General features: G+C 32.2%; 1 long non-coding RNA gene across 1 annotated transcript; it reads right to left on the bottom strand.

Moving 5' to 3' along the window:
• Positions 1 to 6679: 6679 nt before the first annotated feature.
• Positions 6680 to 18148, bottom strand: LOC145952581 (uncharacterized). The gene is made up of 3 exons (XR_014430025.1): positions 17597 to 18148; positions 7947 to 16032; positions 6680 to 6970 (listed from the first exon to the last, which is right to left on the bottom strand). It is a non-coding gene; the product is annotated as an uncharacterized LOC145952581 (long non-coding RNA).
• Positions 18149 to 19676: the final 1528 nt, after the last annotated feature.

The following is a 19676-nucleotide window of genomic DNA, read 5'->3' as shown; positions in this document are numbered from 1 at the left end:
TGATAAAAAAATTGTTTATATTTCAGTTACAAAGTTTAAGTTTATTTATTTATTTATTATTATTATTATTATTTTTACTTATACATAATATAAGTATAAATGGACTGTTTTTTTTCATTATAACTACTCTTTGAACAATTTTACAAGGGACAATAATCAAAATGTGTTAGGGGACAAGACAACTTCTCACTCCACACCACTCACTCTCTCTATTAGATTTTTCTATTTTTCACTATTGAGGAAGCAACCTTGAAAGAGCTAGAAGCCTGAAAAATCAATAAAATCTCCATTGTATCGTCAATGATTATTTTAAGCATGTTTAGATATAAGTTTTTAAGAATTTTTTTTATTAAGAAAAGAGTATTTTTTAGTAAAATAATTTTTGAAAATACTAATAAGTTTGTATCTACGCAGATTTTTAGTTTCATTATATTGTATTTCTGCCTCAATGTTTTTTTTAATATTTCATTGCAGTTATTAGAAGAATATTATGAGGTTTATCTATATTTAAACTAATTTTAATTTGATGATAGTTGTTGTGATTTCAAAGAATTTACTTTGTTCTTGATGCTTCTCATCACATGTGATGACTATTGATAAGCTTGATTTTAAGATATTTGTAAGTTACTTTTTACAATTTATTTTAACATAAAATAGAAAAAAATATTTTCCTTTTTATTTTAGATTTATAACTAAATTCTATAAATGATAGGAATTTTTCAAGATTAATGATTTTCAAATATTTTTTTAATCAATGGAAGATTCAATGATTAGAAGAAGATCTAAAAGAGTTAAAAATAATAATTTAAAAAGTTAAATGAGTTTAATAACAATAACTAAAGATGTTACCGTGGATTCGACTTATTTGAATGATTTACTTAGTTTTTGGACTCAAAAGTCACTTGATTCTATTTCTTAATTTTAATGTAATTTTCATAAATTAGTTCAAATAGTATTTCATATTTTTAGGTCAGTATTGAGCGATTTTAGACTTCTTAATGAAAAATAAATGCTAGTAAAAATTTATTTCCTAATGGAGTTTAGTGAAAAATTACTACATGTAAGTGAAATGTTTCATGTTTTAGTCTATAAATAGAACCTCTTGTAATCATCCAAGGCAGACTTGAATATTAATCAAATTGTGAGTTTCTCACTGTGAAAGTTTCTTCCTTTGTTCTTGGATAAGAACCTTGTAGTGTTGGTTCTACTGATAGATCGTGGTTAGGATCACATTTCTTTTTTTTTTTTTGATAACTTTGGTTCTACTGGTGGTTTGCGGTTAGGGTCAAGTTCCTTTACTTGTTTTCAATATGATCTTATGCTATAAAAATCATATCATTTGGTATCAAATTTGGCTCTTGAATTCAAGTGTTAAATATCCTTTACCTTTTTATCTTCAATTCTAAAAAAAAATATGTTGATCCTAAGTTGTTAATTAAGAAGTTTCAAACATAATTTTAACTCCTAAATGAAAAATTAGATAATCTTGAATTCACATCTAAATCTATAAGTCCAAGACAACACACATATGAAAAGGAGTATTCAAAAGGGCACTATCAAAGGATAAAAACAATAGAGTGTGAGAAATCAAAAGAAATTGAGAGTGAAATAGTTAAAGAAATAGAGATGAGAGTGAATGAGTTGAAAGAAAATGAAAGAGAGGAAGAAACAAAATACAAAGTTCTATGTTCTAACCTTTTTTATTTTATTTTATTTTTATTTTTTTATAAGAAATGATCCTTTATTAAAGGGTTTTGAATAAGTTGTTTTGAAGAAATATGCAAAGCATCAACTAAAAATGAATTTGAATTTTCAAAGATGCAAATTTCTCAAAGGGTCAAAGGAATTGATTGTGGATTTAATTCTTCTTTTTAACCTAATCCTATAAATTCTTTTGTCTTGGTTATCAAAGAAGAATTGCACATAAAGATTCAATGGGCAAAGCAATTCAATGAGACGGGGGATCTATAAGTAAAACAAGACGCCAAACTTGATTCGAGGACGAATCACATTGAAGAGGGAGGGAATGATAAGAATCTGCCAAGATCAATGATTTTTAAATATCTTTTTCGATTGATAGAAGACCTAATGACTATAAAAAAAATCTAAAATAGTTAAAAATAATATATTTGAAGAGCTCAATGAGTCTAATACCAATTACTAAAGATGTTATAGTGAGTTGGACTTTATTTGAATCATTTACTTAGTTTTTGGGCTTAACATTTACTTGAGTTTATTTCTTAATTTCAATATCATTTTCATTTTTTTTAATTAAATTAGTTTAGATAGTTTTTCATATTTCCTAGATCGGTTTTGAGTGATTTTGGATTCTTAGTAGAAAATAAATGTTAGTGAAATTTTATTTCCTAATGGAACTTATACTACATGTAAGTAAGAGATTGCATATTTAGTTTATAAATAGAACCTCTTGTAATCATCTAAGATAGACTTGAATATTAATCAAATTTTGAGTTTCTTATTATGAGAGATTCTTTCTTTGTGTTTGGATAAAAACTTTATAGTATTGGTTTTACCGACAGGTCGCAATTAGGGTCACACTTCTTTTTTGATAAGTTTGGTTCTACTAATAGATCAGAGTTAAGGTTAAGTTTCTTTTAATTCCTTTACTTGTTTTTAAGATGGTCCTATTTTATAAAAATCATATCAATACATCTATACATCTATACATATTGTAAAGAAGATACATATTTCAATAACTATCTTTTTCTTTCCTTTTTTATTAGACATTTTTACCACTTCACACATTTTGTAATTTTGAAAACTACTCTTTGTATTAAATAAAAATACTACAAACTCTTAATTTTTTAAATCTTAATTTGTTTTATAACCATCTTTTCTCGAATCTTAAAAAAGAAGAAGACATTTCTCTTATTATCTTCAATAAAATACATATAAGAAGAAAGTTCTTTAACCCCATCATAATAAAGCTAAGAAATTGTCCTAGATAGGTAGAACATTTCTCTCACTCTCATTAACATATGCCTAATAACTAATAATTAACATTTGACGATAAAAAATAAATTCTCAACAACATCATCTATAAATAAGCCATACTTTAAGTAATAACTTATGTCTCGATCCTTTTAAACTTGACTTGACTCAGCATATTTAATAAAAATACCAGGCTTGAACTTTTAAAAAAAATATTTATTTAAAAAAACTAGACGTAAATTTATTAACTTATTAAAAAATTCATTAGGCCTAATAGGTCAATTAACCTGTTTATTTATATAATATAATAAAAAATATAATATATATTACACTAATATATATATATATATATATATATACATATATATATATACCATTTAATAATTTATATGAGGGGAGTAATTATACCATTAAATAATTTTATATTAAATATGAATTTTCAAAACTTATTGTTAGATTGAAAGTTTTTTATTCCTAATCACATACCCAAAATTTTATATTAATTCTAAATGAATTGATACTTCATTCGTATAAAACAAAAATGATGTAATATATTAATTTTAAAATACGTTAAAATATGAACACTTTGATTATCTTTGAATTATTGTTCAATTTTAACAAAATTTGATATAGATATATAAAGTGAAATGAAATTATATCTCAACGATTGAATTGACAAAATTTGTATTTAATTTAAAACTATTAAACAATATAATAATTAATAAAATTTACCCCACTCAATAACTTTTAACTACCTACTAACTCAAATATTGCCACCAAACTTAAAAATCCTTGAACCTTCTTGATCTTTTCCTCTCATTCATAACCTAATAAAAACATCATTGTATCAACAACTATTTGAATACATATCCCCATTTTTTTTTTCTTTTATTGATCATCATACATCATAACACCACTCATACTCAATCATAAATTCAATTTTCTTCCTCGTTCATACTAATTCCTCCGTTTAGGACCGTCCAAACAAATTTTAAAGTGAGATGTTTTAAAAATTATTAATAATAATGATAAAAATAATATATTTAAGAGAGTGGATTTTAATATAGTCAATTAAGAAATATCTTTAATAATTTAAAATAATGAGCAATTATTTTTAAGTAAAAAAATAACAAAAAAATATGAACCTTAAAAAAAGTTATACAAATATTGATGTTAATATTTTTTTTTTATATATAGAAAAAGCCTAAAACAAGAGTTTTGTTAGGCTCATGGTTCAACCAACCTAGCCCCATAACACATACATACACAAGTAGGCATGGCAACAATACATGATGCATGAGTTTTACCCTATTGTACTGTCCCCGAACGAGAAATGAGTTTGTATTTAAATTTGAATTTAAAAGAAATGGGTCTGAATTTTTAAAATGTCAAGTTGGATTGAGTTTGAGTAAATTTACAATAGGCTTGTAATATTTTCTTATAATTTTATTTGACATATCCCTTTTTTTTTTTTTTTTTTTTTTACATAAATCATATATTAACTAAGTTATTAATTATTATTTTAATTGAAATAGTATATAAAACTTAATAAATAATAAGAAATTAAAAATTTAAGAACCAAATTACAATTTTTAATAAAATATTGTTATAATTTAAATTATTAACATAATTTCTTTTGGTACGGTGAAAGTATTTTCAGACTTCGTCAAAACTATAGGTTAAGGTTATCTTTTCTAATGTTATTTATTTATTTTATTTATCAAACTCAACTTTTAAATTTGAGGATAAACCACGTATTATTAATATAATTATACTATATATTTTTTTTACGGGTTTGGATTCCTGGGCTTGTTCATAATCATGGGACTGGTTCCTTGGGCTAGCCCTTAGGCCTATTCGGGCTTTGTCTATGGACTAGTTTCATTCAGTTTATGATTTGAGGGTCTAATTCACGATACTTTCCCCTTAACTCTTGTTCATAGATTTATTTAGTTAGGTCTCCGTTAAAAAAACAGCATTTCTTTTTTAAAAAATATTGGATTGAGTTTAAAGCTAATAGTAAATAACAAATTGTTGATTTGCTTGAATAAAATGATAAAACATCAAATTCCTAAAGCAATAAAATAATAAAAATTAAATAAGTACTTTAACTTTTACTTTGTTCTTATATATTGTCTCATTCGATTGAGTTGTTTTATTTTTATTTTTTTAACACCTTATCTTTTGTTGAATATATATATATATATATATATATATATTATTTATTTATTTTTCGAAAATATGTTGAAGAATAAAATTATATTTACAAAAAATATTTACTAGAATATGTTGATGCACAAAGTCCAATAATAATTTTGGGATCAACACGTGACTTTGACTGAAAACTGTGGATGTGAATCCCATAATCGATCGTCTTATTTTATTATTTTTCTACAAAATAAACATTAATTTATTGCTTTGAATAAATGATGATTTTAGTATATAATACACGTGTGATGTAACACATTGGTCCTTATGTTTACACACATTTATTTTAAACACAATATGATATAAATTAAAAAAATGTTACATGTTATCCATGTGAGAGCATCCGCACCATTACCACCCTTTTACAAGAACTGAATTTAATCTTGCGAAAAATAATTAATATTTTAGTCTGCGTTTTATTATTTTTATAATTAAAATTTATCATACACGACTCTTTAATAAAATATTGTATCGTTAACTAAAATTTATATATAATAAATAAACATCTTTCTATATATATAAATCATATTTTAGTTTTTAATAAATGATTTAAATTAATTATTAAATTAATTTTTTTAAGTATTGAAAATTTATTTTACTATTAAAATTCAATTTAGAAATAAAAAAATTAAGATTGAAAGAGATATACAATTAAAAATATCAAATTAAATATAAACAAAATAATGATTGTAATATTGGGTAGATTGTGAGGGTCTTTGACCAGAGGTTCAATTAATCCTAGGAGGAAAAACATATAAGGTTTTTGTTGAGAACAAAACTCATAATCTCTTGTTCTCCAGAAACCTTAGAGAGAGAAATTCTGAATTTTCTTCCTTTCTTTTTTCTAGGTTCTTTTGGAGTACGAGACTCATAATGGGAAGTATCGGATTCAAATCTTAATCTAAGAATCAAAGGGTTGAGGACGTGAGGAGCTTAGAAGCTCGGGATTCTCCTTTCTCCTTTCTTAGTTTAGCTTGGAATCAAGGTAAGGGAAACTAGAACATTGGATTTTGGTTGAATCATTGAACTATTGAATGAATTAAAAACTTACTATTGATAAAATCTATGAAATCTGTAACTATGAGGATGAATTCAAGGGGTTGCATGTTGAATATTGGGGGTTTTGAGGTTTTGTGTTGCATGTGAGGTGAATTGATGATCTTGGAAAAAATTCATGGTTGCATGTTGTTTCTGGGACTTTAATTGAGCTAATTTTGGTGCATGAGTGCTATTTCTTCCATTATATGTTGAAATTTTTTGAGTTTCAGGTGTAGAGGTTCAAAAATGGTGAAGAACAAGGATGCCCTCTGTCACCGAAGGCCTGAGTCGTTTGGAAACGACTAAAAGATTTGGGGGCCGTGAGCAAGGAGTGATCTCTGGAGGCAAAGGACTGAGCCATTTAGAAACGATTGAGCTGTTTGGGGGTTGTGTGATAGGTAAATGTGACACCCTCTACCCCAACATAATTACTTAATAAGCATTAACTATATTAAAAAAAATATATTAGAGTGATAATAAATATCATAAGGTAGAAGATGCACATTCGTAATTAACATTTATACCAAACTCAAGAAGTCATAATAAAACAAAGATTATAAATTAATCCCAGTAAAGGTGGCAGTGCCTCCTAGTTAGGAATCAATTTATAATCTTTTTTATATCATACAAATATATTTAAATTTCAAAAGAAGGAAAATAAAACATTATTATCCCAGAAAGAAGCCTAGCTAAGCCCGATGTCACATTCTATCAGAGCATGCCCACTTAAGCCTCTAGACTTCATTACCAACATCCTCATGATTAAGATTACCTGCAACATAAATTTAAACATATACAAGAATAACAAGAGGAGTGAGAAACTTCTCACTTAGTTGCAGGTATAGAAATAAAAGTTAAATAGCACACACACATACAATATAATCAATATCATATATATATATATATGTACATTTATAAATCATGCAATGATTTTATTGACTCGACTCACAAAATGCATGCATGTGGCGCCATACGGAAGTTTCAGAATTTATCACTGGTGACCCAAAGGTACACCTATCACTGGTGTTCATACACCTCGTTAGCATGTTACATCACTGGTGTCCCGAAGGCACACCTATCACTGGTGTTCATACACCTTGTTAGCATCACTGGTATGCGGCCTCAGCGGCACACCTGGAATAATATATGCATATGATGCATGTCATACATTCATAGACTCAACATTTAGCATATTACACATATAAGATTCATATTCATAATTATGATTTATTTTATTAATCCAACTTTAATAGTCCAATAGTCCAACGGTCCAATGGTCCAATCAGTCCAATAGTCCAACGGTCCAATAGTTCAACAGTTCAATGGTCCATTCATGGATCATAGGTCACAAGTCATGAGTACATATTTCATACAGTCATATCCTCATAGGTCCGCACAGGTCTCATATATACTTCATATACTCAAGTCATAATAAGATCTTCATAAGTTCGTATAGGTATTTTTATTTTAAAACTTATTCATTTTTAACATCAATTACATATTTATTAATTAATAGGAGGCTTAGCCTTCCATATCTTTATTAATAAACAATTTATTTATTTTTCTTTTATAAAAATAGTATAGTTATTATTTACTACAGACAAGAAATCAAGTAATATAAAAAGCAAAGCACATTAATAACAATATTTCATACAAACAACAGACATAAGATCGGGAGCCAATCTACAAACAACTATTTAACGATTACTCCCACACCCCCAAGCGAGGTTTCCCACTCCCCCCCTTACCTGGATATACAGAAATTTGGGCAGAATCTCGCTAAAACTTAGAGCAGAACTTCTTCCCCTAGGCTCCTTCAGTCTAAGCAGAACGTAGAGAGAAAAATTACAAGAGAAGAGAAATGAGAAGTGTTTTTGGGGAGGTTCTGAAATGAAGAATTGAGGGGCTATTTATAGCCTTCAAAAGACATTAAAATATAAGGAAATTAGGTTTAGTGGATGAGTTAGTGGTGGTAGTGGAGGAGTTAGTGGTGGTAGTGGAGGAGTTAGTGGTGATGGTGGATGGTTAGTGGAGTTTAGTGGATACGTCCTTTGGCACTCCCATTTTGACCTTCTAGACGACTGAATTTGGTCACGAGGGCTTCATAAAAGTTGTAGCTTAGGATGTTATCTTTTCAATCGTTTTGGAATCACCGAAAAAGGAGATCTATAACTCCAGATATGACTGTTTTAGTGAACAGGGGTCAGGCTGCCAGCGTGAGTTAAATATGTTGCGGTTTTTAGAATATTCAACATGGTAGATGAAGGAATTTCAAAATGGTTTCTTCATAAAAGTTATAGTATTTTATCTTAGCTTTCTATTGATATAAAGTTTGTATCATTTGGACAACCACAGACCGAGTTATGCCCCAAAAACCGAGGCTTGCCAGTCAGCCCAGCGAAAACGATTTTAACAAAAAGAAAGTTTACAACTATCTAATTAAGCCCAACAATATACATATGTTTCTAAAGCCTATAATTAAGCATAAATGGAATGTGAATTAGCTACAATTGAAGTAAAATATAATCACAAAATTATGACCAAATAATAATAATAATAATAATAATAGTAATAATAACCATTTTGAAAACTGGGATGTTACAATACTTCCCCCCTTTTAAGAAATTCGTCCTCGAATTTTTGAAACGAAGAGGTTTGACTATGACTCGTTCAAGATTCTTCTTAAATTTCCTTGGAAAATCCACAACAGAGTCTAGACATATTATTTCACTTCCAAACAGGAACATCTAAAGGCTACAAAAGTCCTAAAAGGCTTCTGATGTTCTGTCTCATACTTATACCATACTAAATATAAGTACATAATATCCTCTATTCCTCTCTTTACTTAAGGCCACCACGCTTCCGCTGCGCCACTCTGATGCACCTTAGTAGCTCTTAAAACTCCCTTTAAGATCATCTTTCTAATTTCAAGATTACTAAGCACCCAAATTTATTCTTGTACCTCAAAACAACATCAATTCCAATTTTTTTTTTTTTTTTTTTTTTTTTTATTTATAAATTTTAATCATATTCCTACTAATCTTTTCCACTTGGTCCACTAGAAAAGATTCTAATCTCATCCATTAATTCACTAGTTATTTTCAACCATAGTCAATTCAATGTTCCTAAAGGTAGTCTCACACATCAATCATAAGTCCCTAAATTCTCCAATCAAATCCAATCCTTAAATATATTAGTGATCATCGTAATCAAGGCATCTGTCATAATATTGATATTACTTCTATGATCATCTGTAAAGATCAAGCACCTAAGCATGTTATACATATCAAATCACTAATTTTACTGCTCCATTTTCAACCAATTCAAACCCCTATCCATCACCTTATTCTATAGTCTCATATCTTGTTACCAATATGAATCAACTAATTGTATTTCTCCAATTTATCTCAATGATCCACTTGTTACTCGAGTCACACCTAGTTTTTCACCACTAGGAGTAATCTCACAAGTCGGACTTAAATCCCTAAAAAGATCCTTCTTTCTAATCATAAGGAAAAATATAAAGGTTTCCTACTCAAAACATTGGTTACCACAATGGCTTTGGCCAAATAACCAGTAAGATCAAAATCTTATTCCTTAAAAATTTCTAACTATCTCTTTTGGTCAATAGATATTTAAAACTCTTATGATCGCTAAATACCTCAAGCTTAGAATCATATAGGTAATGTCTTCAAATCAAGGTCATGGGTAAGGTAATTCCTTCTCATAAATTCTCAATTTTCTAGAATCATAAGCTACTTATCTGTTCCTTCTTGCATCCACACTCTATCCAATCTTATCTTAGAAACATAACTATGTTCCACAAAAGACTTACTAAAATCTAGTAGTATTAACACTAGTCAATCTTGCCTTAAGAGTTGGAACTACTCTCATACTTACTATCCCACATAAAGACAATACTCTTCTTAGTGAATGTAGTTAAGGGCAAAGCTATCTTAGAAATTCCTTCAATAAATCTCCAATAATAATAAGCTAACATCATAAAACTCTTATCTTCACTAATTGGCTTAGATATCACTTAAATACAACTTCTACCTGAGACATATCCATGTTTACCTTAACTGGAATTTACAAGAACTAGAAAACTTATCTTATACAATAAAAATAATAAATAAATCAATCAATCAATCAATAAATAAGATAAAATAAAATAGTAATACTTAACATACAACCGTCTTGAATATATCTCCACCTTCAACTACAATATGATCATATCACACCCTAAGATCAATCTCACTAACCACACGACATTCACCAATTGATCCCTAAGGTAATCTATCCACATATCAACATACATGCTTACTAAATCATATTAGAATACCAACTTTAAACCTTCAAATATACCATCGATAAGCATGTACATGAACAAACTTTATCACATAGCATTATACGACCTTTAAACAACCTCTCAATCCTTATGCAAACACCCCAAAACAAAATCAATTCTTATCCTTGCATTGCCTAACGATTCAAAAATATCATGAAACCATACATATCCCTTCAACAATGTTTAAAGAAAATGATACCTAGAGAGTTATACTTATTCAAATGATCTCAAACCTATCTCAAAATAAAGATAAGAGAATAAGCTACAACTCTTACGAAGACATAGAATTCTAAAAAGATCATCTTCTTAGCTACAAATTTCAAAAACCGCAGCAGATATATTCAGTGCTTATAACTAGACCTTTGATCACCAAAGTAGCTATAACTAGAGTTCTATACCTCCGTTTTACCTGATTCCAGTTCCATTAGAAAGATAACGTCCAAAGCTACTACTTTTGTGAAGACCATAAAATCTGATTCTGTCAATATGATACTCATACAAGCACAACAAAATTTTAACGAAAATAATCCCCATATTATACAGCAATAGTGTACTAACATTTCACAAAATACCTCAACCATTCCAAACTCACTCCTTTCCACCTTAAACTCATATTCAAGCTTTCCATTACAATCCTAGACCAAAACAGCTCACATATTTAGTGCAAAGGACTTAGAGAATAATATTCACGTATTACCTAAACCATAAAAGTTAACATGAAGCACCAATACTCAAGGAACGTTTCAACCTCTCATCAAAATATCAAAACTCCAATTCTCAGATACAACCTCCTTGGATTCAATCGCTACTACTATAGATTCCTAAATTTCATTAATCGTAAACTTTTGACAAATTAATGTCTCTCCTAATTCTAAGGTCTCAATAGGCTTTATCCGTACTATTGGTACATAAGCTCACCATACGAGTGATACTACTCAACCACTACTTCTTACGTAAGCAAGAAGTATCAAACAAATAAGCAATTATGAAAAGAGCAATCAAAAATAGCATCATCAAATTATATCATGTCTATCAAACAAATCCTGAGAACACAATGCACACAACATAATCAATCATCATATTAGCACATTGTTGAGATTTCCGTTGAAGTACTTTTATTTATAATTATAGATTAGGTTACTTCCCTCAACGGACTCAAACACGGCAAGTGTACCGGCCGTACAAGTAGTAAAAATATCGTATCCACAGGGATTAGAAGGTAAACTAAGCATTCATTGGCTACTTGTGACTTGAGAACAATCCCAATAAATATGAATATGAATTTAAGAACAAAACTACTGGAATTGTTAAAACACAAATAAATGAATTAGAAATGAAATGGGGTGAGAAATGGTAAAATGGACACTTGAAGTTGTGGGGGTTTGATTTCACCAAACAAACACTAGTGAATCCTATGTCTCTTGTTACATCCATTGTTCAGTCAACCATAAATTTACTCAGACCTAATTCCTTAGAGAAAGAGCCTAGGTGCAAAATATTGAATATCAATCCCTTGAGTACTCAATACCTCCACCCGCATTACCGGTTAGGGTTTTAAGACTACTAATGGGTCAAGCCCTATCCCTAGGTACAATTCCCACTAGGCATATGTTCAGAACTAATTTCAAGGATATTTCCCAATACTCAATGAAACCTTAAATCATGCAAAGGGTGATCAAGCCAAAGCAAGCATTAAGCATAGAATCATACACAACAAGGAATGAAACAAAACATATATAACATTAAACACAAAGGGATTACAATAGAGTTTGTTGGTTACATCAAAACCCCAATACAATGGATAGAACCTCTCAAAACAAAGAGGGGAAAACTAAAATAGAGATGGAAGAGGAAAGGAAGAACCGAAGGAATGATCCACCGTGGGAGGCTTCCGAAGCCTGAGAATCCCTCCTGCAGCGCTCCTGGAGGCGCCCCTGGGCGAATGAGGGAGAAAACCCTCGAAATTTTCCTTTTATGCAGCCCGAGGAGACAGATTAGGGTTATTGCGCCCGGCGCGTTACACTTCGCGCCCGGCGCGGGCTTCCCTGATGCTCAATGTGCTCTCGGCCTTGAATTGCGCCCGGCGCAATTATAAATTGCGCCCGGCGCGAGGTTCCCCAAGGCTGAGAGTATTCTATTTTATGCCCGCCCGGCGAGATTAATACGGCGCCTGGCGCGGTTGCCTGCTCTGCTCCTTAATTCTTTTGTTTTCCACTCCTTTAACCCTTTTTTTCCTCAATTCTCTACTTGAATACCTGCATATACAAAAGAAACCAAAATGAGAACAATTATATGCAATGATACAAAGAATGGAAGAATTTGATCATTAAATCTTGTATAAGTCTCATCCAAAAAGAGGTAAAATTGAGACTTAACAACTCCCCCAAACTTAGAACCTTGCTTGTCCTCAAGCAAAAGGTAATTAATCAAGCAGATAACAAGCAATGCATGTGTGTCAAATTCCTTATTCTTGGTTCACTTACAATTTCATTTCACAAGCATGAACCTTAAACGAATTTTCAGCCACAATTATTGCAATAGAACATGACAATGTGCAAACAAAAGTTTCAAAAGAGATCAAAGAACTGAGAAAAGCTAATGACTATCTATGAATGCATCCTCACTAGGAAAGTGTTTCTCTCATATGCACACTAGTGTATAGGGGTGAGTGTTTCTCTCATATCTACTACTCACGCCACAGGATTCAACTTTGCTCTTCGTTTCCAAATGAAACCAATGGTAATACACATGCAGGCACTTATCACAAGGGCTTTATTAGGGCAATTTAAGGTAATTAGGGTCAAGCATAGCGGTTTCATGGTTTTTCAAGGAATAAGGGTGCTATAGCTTAAGAGAGTACTTGAAATTTCTTCAATAATTTCTTTCTCCATACCCCAATGTATCATTTTAGCACATGCCCTCAACCAATTCCAGCCATTAGCCTTTATATGATGCATCTGTACACTTTTGCATCTTATTTCATTTTTTTTTTTTTTTTTTTTTTTTTTTTTCTGACCACATACTTCTTCTTTCTCAAATTTCTTCATTCTTCAACTCCCCCAAACTTATTTGATGTCATCAATATACTCTCTTAACCAAAACAAAGGTTTATGGTTAATTTTTCAAAGTTGGGATAAGTGGAAGGTTGAGTGTTTAAGCTTAGGAAGATATGGGTCAAAAGAAAAATAAATATGGCTTTTTGGCTTAGATGGTTATCAAAATGTAGAAATGCCTTGATCATGTAAATACACTACACTAGCAAACCACCCGGGAAACTCAAGCAAAGTCTATCATGCAACATAAGTGTAGTTTCTCTCATCAGTATTTAGGCTCAGACCTCACTCGGTTGGCATCCACAGATTATCACACTCAGCTCAGTCTATGATCAACATTGAAACCCGTATGCAACTAATCATGAACTAAAGCTCTAATATGACTTGAAAATGTCTAAAGTACACACACCATAAACATTAAGCAAACCTCAATCCAAAATTGATCACATACAAAACAAGTATTCAACAAGATTAAAAACCATGCTCTAGCAGGATATTCAAAAAGATGTACCAACCAGAGTAATCCAAAAACAATTAAAATACTGAAAATAACAACAGAAAAATAAATTGCAAACAGAGGTGAACTAAGGTGAGCTTCATCTATTTCCATCAAATTTGGTCATCTTCCTCAGTAAGTGCTCAACCGCATCTGCATCAGCAGCTCCACTCCCCCACATTTAGAAGCCTGGTCCCCAGGCCAACCAGTATATGCCTGCAAGTCCTAGTAACCAGAAGTTGTGAAAGAGTATAATCATGAAGAACATGGTGAGCATAGTATACAATGATGACCATACAATTATATCAAAAATGAAGAACAACCTTAGACCAAAATTAACCACAAAGAAACATGCTTGAAAACAGAGAAATATAGGTTCAGGAGAGTGCTCGCGCCGGGCGCAGCACAAACTCGCGTCGGGCGCCATATCAGTAAAAGGCCAACGAGGTTCAAATTCTGATACCGCGCCGGGCGCAGCACAAACTCGCGCCGGGCGTGGTACTCTGAAATGGTTACATTTTGCCTAAATTTGCTTTGAAGGGAGCATTGTAACCAACCAGAACCAGAATTACCTCATATCTCACACTCCAAACAAAGTATAGCCTATATTTACTCATTTCAAACATGATTCACACACTTAACAAATAACACAAACAATACATAACACAAACAACATATAACACAAAACATATTTACATATAAACAAACAAGTCACAAATAGCTATAAATACTCAATTTTCCATTCTAATCCCCGGCAACGGCGCCAAAAACTTGTTGAGAGTTCCGTTGAAACACTTTTGTTAATATTTGTAAATTCGTTTAATTCTATCAACGGTCTCAAACACGGCAAGTATACCGGCCGTTCAAGTAGTAAAAATATCGTATCCACAGGGATTAGAAGGTAAACTAAGCATTCATTGGCTACTTGTGACTTGAGAACAATCCCAATAAATATGAATATGAATTTAAGAACAAAACTACTGGAATTGTTAAAACACAAATAAATGAATTAGAAATGAAATGGGGTGAGAAATGGTAAAATGGACACTTGAAGTTGTGGGGGTTTGATTTCACCAAACAAACACTAGTGAATCCTATGTCTCTTGTTACATCCATTGTTCAGTCAACCATAAATTTACTCAGACCTAATTCCTTAGAGAAAGAGCCTAGGTGCAAAATATTGAATATCAATCCCTTGAGTACTCAATACCTCCACCCGCATTACCGGTTAGGGTTTTAAGACTACTAATGGGTCAAGCCCTATCCCTAGGTACAATTCCCACTAGGCATATGTTCAGAACTAATTTCAAGGATATTTCCCAATACTCAATGAAACCTTAAATCATGCAAAGGGTGATCAAGCCAAAGCAAGCATTAAGCATAGAATCATACACAACAAGGAATGAAACAAAACATATATAACATTAAACACAAAGGGATTACAATAGAGTTTGTTGGTTACATCAAAACCCCAATACAATGGATAGAACCTCTCAAAACAAAGAGGGGAAAACTAAAATAGAGATGGAAGAGGAAAGGAAGAACCGAAGGAATGATCCACCGTGGGAGGCTTCCGAAGCCTGAGAATCCCTCCTGCAGCGCTCCTGGAGGCGCCCCTGGGCGAATGAGGGAGAAAACCCTCGAAATTTTCCTTTTATGCAGCCCGAGGAGACAGATTAGGGTTATTGCGCCCGGCGCGTTACACTTCGCGCCCGGCGCGGGCTTCCCTGATGCTCAATGTGCTCTCGGCCTTGAATTGCGCCCGGCGCAATTATAAATTGCGCCCGGCGCGAGGTTCCCCAAGGCTGAGAGTATTCTATTTTATGCCCGCCCGGCGAGATTAATACGGCGCCTGGCGCGGTTGCCTGCTCTGCTCCTTAATTCTTTTGTTTTCCACTCCTTTAACCCTTTTTTTCCTCAATTCTTTACTTGAATACCTGCATATACAAAAGAAACCAAAATGAGAACAATTATATGCAATGATACAAAGAATGGAAGAATTTGATCATTAAATCTTGTATAAGTCTCATCCAAAAAGAGGTAAAATTGAGACTTAACACACATCAATCAACTCATCACATTATTAATCTACCAAACAAGCATAGTAGACTCATAACTCACGGTCGATTAGATCAACTTGCTCTGATACCACTAAATGTGACACCCTCTACCCCAACATAATTACTTAATAAGCATTAACTATATTAAAAAAAATATATTAGAGTGATAATAAATATCATAAGGTAGAAGATGCACATTCGTAATTAACATTTATACCAAACTCAAGAAGTCATAATAAAACAAAGATTATAAATTAATCCCAGTAAAGGTGGCAGTGCCTCCTAGTTAGGAATCAATTATAATCTTTTTTATATCATACAAATATATTTAAATTTCAAAAGAAGGAAAATAAAACATTATTATCCCAGAAAGAAGCCTAGCTAAGCCCGATGTCACATTCTATCAGAGCATGCCCACTTAAGCCTCTAGACTTCATTACCAACATCCTCATGATTAAGATTACCTGCAACATAAATTTAAACATATACAAGAATAACAAGAGGAGTGAGAAACTTCTCACTTAGTTGCAGGTATAGAAATAAAAGTTAAATAGCACACACACATACAATATAATCAATATCATATATATATATATATGTACATTTATAAATCATGCAATGATTTTATTGACTCGACTCACAAAATGCATGCATGTGGCGCCATACGGAAGTTTCAGAATTTATCACTGGTGACCCAAAGGTACACCTATCACTGGTGTTCATACACCTCGTTAGCATGTTACATCACTGGTGTCCCGAAGGCACACCTATCACTGGTGTTCATACACCTTGTTAGCATCACTGGTATGCGGCCTCAGCGGCACACCTGGAATAATATATGCATATGATGCATGTCATACATTCATAGACTCAACATTTAGCATATTACACATATAAGATTCATATTTCATAATTATGATTTATTTTATTAATCCAACTTTAATAGTCCAATAGTCCAACGGTCCAATGGTCCAATCAGTCCAATAGTCCAACGGTCCAATAGTTCAACAGTTCAATGGTCCATTCATGGATCATAGGTCACAAGTCATGAGTACATATTTCATACAGTCATATCCTCATAGGTCCGCACAGGTCTCATATATACTTCATATACTCAAGTCATAATAAGATCTTCATAAGTTCGTATAGGTATTTTTATTTTAAAACTTATTCATTTTTAACATCAATTACATATTTATTAATTAATAGGAGGCTTAGCCTTCCATATCTTTATTAATAAACAATTTATTTATTTTTCTTTTATAAAAATAGTATAGTTATTATTTACTACAGACAAGAAATCAAGTAATATAAAAAGCAAAGCACATTAATAACAATATTTCATACAAACAACAGACATAAGATCGGGAGCCAATCTACAAACAACTATTTAACGATTACTCCCACACCCCCAAGCGAGGTTTCCCACTCCCCCCCTTACCTGGATATACAGAAATTTGGGCAGAATCTCGCTAAAACTTAGAGCAGAACTTCTTCCCCTAGGCTCCTTCAGTCTAAGCAGAACGTAGAGAGAAAAATTACAAGAGAAGAGAAATGAGAAGTGTTTTTGGGGAGGTTCTGAAATGAAGAATTGAGGGGCTATTTATAGCCTTCAAAAGACATTAAAATATAAGGAAATTAGGTTTAGTGGATGAGTTAGTGGTGGTAGTGGAGGAGTTAGTGGTGGTAGTGGAGGAGTTAGTGGTGATGGTGGATGGTTAGTGGAGTTTAGTGGATACGTCCTTTGGCACTCCCATTTTGACCTTCTAGACGACTGAATTTGGTCACGAGGGCTTCATGAAAGTTGTAGCTTAGGATGTTATCTTTTCAATCGTTTTGGAATCACCGAAAAAGGAGATCTATAACTCCAGATATGACTGTTTTAGTGAACAGGGGTCAGGCTGCCAGCGTGAGTTAAATATGTTGCGGTTTTTAGAATATTCAACATGGTAGATGAAAGAATTTTAAAATGGTTTCTTCATAAAAGTTATAGTATTTTATCTTAGCTTTCTATTGATATAAAGTTTGTATCATTTGGACAACCACAGACCGAGTTATGCCCCAAAAACCGAGGCTTGCCAGTCAGCCTAGCGAAAACGATTTTAACAAAAAGAAAGTTTACAACTATCTAATTAAGCCCAACAATATACATATGTTTCTAAAGCCTATAATTAAGCATAAATGGAATGTGAATTAGCTACAATTGAAGTAAAATATAATCACAAAATTATGACCAAATAATAATAATAATAATAATAATAGTAATAATAACCATTTTGAAAACTGGGATGTTACAGTAAACATGGTAATCTAACCCGTCCCCGTGGGTAGCTGCCTGAACCCGCCCCGATTTGGACGGAGAAAACCCGTGTTTATCGGGTTTGGATTTGGGTTTTCCTCGATTGATAAAATCGGGGGCAGGGGCTGGGACAGGGATGTTAATACCCGCCCCCGCCCCCGCCCCCGCCCCCGCCTAATAATATAATTAAAAAATTATTTATATATATAAACCAAAATTAGAAATATTTATATGTAAAAATTTGTATTATTTTACTTTACTTTTATTTTTTTTAAAAATTTGTTTATATTTATTTAAAAGAAAAAAAGAAAAAAAAAGGTAGAAGCGGGGGCATGACATGGAAACCTGAACCCTGCCAGAGACGAGGATGGGTACATAGATTTTACCCCCAACGAGTATCGGGGGGTAGGGGCAGGGAACGTAAAACCCGCCATCGTCTCGCTCCGTTGCCATGCCTAGTGATAGGGGGTCTCTAGAGGCAAAGAGGGTTGAGCCGTTTGGAAATGACTGAGTGCTTTGGGAAGCATTGAGTGGTTTAGTGTTTTCTGAATTAGACTTTGTTGTTTTTATAAAAGTTGTAGCCTTAGATGTTAGCTTTCCAATGTCGTTGGAATCATCCAAAAAAGAGGTCTAAAACTCCAGTGATGTCCTTTTCAGTAAGCAAAGGTCAAGCTGTTAACATTTAGGTAAATTATTGCTTTTTTATTTTAGTTTATTTTTTATACAATTTTTAACATGGTAGATGATGAAATTAGAACCTGAGTTCTTCATGAAAGTTGTAGGAAATCTTGTCTTTCTGTTAGGATCACTCGAAAACTATGAGGATCATATCACTCGAAAGTTCCACCTTTGAACCTACTCGAAAGAAAAACAGACAGATTGGTACTTACCAAGAAAGTATTAGAGGCCCTGAATATACGAACTTGAGAATTGGTCGAAAAAATGTCAGCGGTGGAACATCCTATGAGCAGTTAAGCAATTATATTGAGGCAGCTACCAAAACTTGGTCGAAGAAACAAAGAACGTGGGTCGAAAGGTTATGAGAAGTTACATCTTAAATCCACGTTACAAGCATAGTGGATAGCGGTTATTCCCCAAAACGCACATACATGAGATTAACCGCTCTTGATTAGCTCTATAAATACGAGAAGTGTGGTGATTTACGAAGGTCGAAAAACTCATACTTGAAATGAACTCTCAAGCACTCACCGCCTGCGCATAT

The sequence above is a fragment of the Cajanus cajan genome, chromosome 10 (genome assembly GCF_000230855.2).
Source record: "Cajanus cajan strain Asha chromosome 10, NIPB_CcT2T_4, whole genome shotgun sequence".
In the NCBI taxonomy this organism is placed as follows: Eukaryota; Viridiplantae; Streptophyta; class Magnoliopsida; order Fabales; family Fabaceae; genus Cajanus; species Cajanus cajan.
The sequence above is the reverse complement of the archived record's forward strand: the minus strand, read 5'-3'. Positions and strand labels throughout refer to the sequence as shown.